Source organism: Populus nigra, chromosome 2 (assembly GCF_951802175.1).
Source record: "Populus nigra chromosome 2, ddPopNigr1.1, whole genome shotgun sequence".
Classification (NCBI taxonomy): Eukaryota; Viridiplantae; Streptophyta; class Magnoliopsida; order Malpighiales; family Salicaceae; genus Populus; species Populus nigra.
This window is the reverse complement of record NC_084853.1, coordinates 16188510-16191009: the sequence shown is the minus strand read 5'-3', so window position 1 is coordinate 16191009 and position 2500 is coordinate 16188510.

Sequence of the window (2500 nt, the reverse complement as noted above, 5' to 3'; positions counted from 1 at the left end):
TCGGCAGAATCGGCAGCAGGTGCTGGCGATGAGTCAGGACGGACTGGATAGTCCAAGGCTCGATGAGAAAGACCGCTGGTTTAGACACTGGGGCAGTGGCAGCCCGCGGGGCAGTGTCGGCAGATTCGGCAGCAGTGTCTGCCGATTCGGCAGCGTTGGCTTGTTGGCGCGGGGGGCCGATTCGAGTGGGGACTTGGGCAGCGGGCAGTGAAAGCAAGAGTTTCCCCGATGCTGCCGGGAAAAACGCTCCCCGGGATGGCCGGGTGAGATGACCCGGCGGCCCGCGACGGGTCATTCAATTCCATGCCCCGTCAACATAACTCCCGATGTACTGTTTGCTTTTTCGGAAGAAGAGATCCATCCCCCCATCCTCGGCCAGCCAAAAACGCTCCAATTAATGGCCGGGTGAGATGACCCGGAGGCCCGCGACGCGTCATTCAAATCACTGCCCTATCGGCTACAACTGCTGATGGGTGGGATTAGAGGCCTGCCATGGTGGTGAGGGGCGGCGAGGACCGTGAAAGCTAGAGTTTTTCAGAGGCTGCCGGGAAAAAGGCCCCTCGGGTGGCGGGGTGCGAGGACCAGGCGCGTCATTCAATTCTCTTCCCTATCAACTTGGCTCCCGTTGGCGGGATTGGAGGCCTACTGTTTGTTACAGGGCTAAAATCGTCAGGGGAAGAGCTGACGAAACAATGCTGGTTTGGATGCAGGGGGTAGTGTTGGAATCGGCAGCGCGGACAAAATCGGCAAAGTCGACAAAAAAGACTGTTGGTCTGGACATCGGGGCAGCGGCAGCCATGCCGACAGGGGGGGAAATCGGCAGCACAGATTTGTGCAGCTGCAGGTTCGTCGGGGAAATCGGCAGCGCAGATTTTTCGATGAACATGGGCTGGAAGATGGACTGTCCAGGCCAGGCAGGGAAATTCGTCAAGGGGACACGCTGACGAAACAGCGCTGGTTCAGGCACGGCGGGCAGTGTTGGAATCGGCAGCGCCGACGAAATCGGCAAAGTCGGCAGAATCGGCAGCGGGTGCTGGCGATGAGTCTGGACGATTTATAGTCCAGGGCTTGATGGAAAAGACTGTTGGTCCAGACAATGGGGCAGTGGCAGCGCGGATTTGTGCAGCTGCAGGTTCGTCGGGGAAAATCGGCAGCGCAGATTTTTCGACGAACAGGGGCTGGGCGCTGGACTGGCCGGGCCAGGCAGGAAAATTCGTCAGGGGGGCACGCTGACGAAAACAGGGGCTGCGGAGTGGAAAATCGGCAGCGCAGATTTTTCGACGAACAGGGGCTGGACCGGCCGGGCCAGGCAGGAAAATTCGTCAGGGGGGCACGCTGACGAAAAGAGGGGCTGCCGCGTGGAAAATCGGCAGCGCAGATTTTTCGACGAACAGGGGCTGGACGCTGGACTGGGCCAGGCAGGAAAATTCGTCAGGGGGCACGCTGACGAAAAGAGGGGCTGCCGCGTGGAAAATCGGCAGCGCAGATTTTTCGACGAACATTCGTCAGGGGGGCACGCTGACGAAAAGAGGGGCTGCCGCGTGGAAAATCGGCAGCGCAGATTTTTCGACGAACATTCGTCAGGGGGGCACGCTGAGGAAAACAGGGGCTGCCGCGTGGAAAATCGGCAGCGCAGATTTTTCGACGAACAGGGGCTGGATGCTGGACCGGCCGGGCCAGGCAGGAAAATTCGTCAGGGGGGCACGCTGACGAAAAGAGGGGCTGCCGCGTGGAAAATCGGCAGCGCAGATTTTTCGACGAACAGGGGCTGGACTGGCCGGGCCAGGCAGGAAAATTCGTCAGGGGGGCACGCTGACGAAAAGAGGGGCTGCCGCGTGGAAAATCGGCAGCGCAGATTTTTCGACGAACAGGGGCTGGACGCTGGACTGGGCCAGGCAGGAAAATTCGTCAGGGGGGCACGCTGACGAAAACAGGGGCTGCCGCGTGGAATGGCAGCCTACACGCAGATGCGAATTCGGCAGCGCACGATGGCTTGAGCAGGTCATGGGTTCGACTTGGCGCGATCTGAAACCTGGACGAGGGACTGTCGACGCTGGACGAGCCAGCGCGGTGGCCTGTCGTGCCCCGTTCAGGGGGGGCCTGCCGCGGAGACAGCCCTCGCGGGCTCGACAGCGCAGGCCAGCGTCCCCGACGTCGCTGGCCGCGGCAGGCGAGCTGCCGGGGTTCCCGCATTCCTACAAGAAAACGTCGTGCTTTCCACATGAAACCAATCCAGTAAAATCAGCCATATTTTTATGAGGCTGCCCACTGAATTTGGGGTCATTCCGGGCCGGTTCCTAGTTTTGCGGATTTACTCGATTTCTAATGGTAGGAAAATTAAAACAAATACTTCCCGACCTCGAAAAATTCTGGGAAAATTAATGAAGGTGGATTGGATTTTTGCCAACCTCTGTGCAAAATTTCAGCTCAAAATACCAAGAAATGAATTTTTTAGAGGGGGGGTGACAGCTGGGACCTAGTAGTGTCTCCCCCTGCCAGA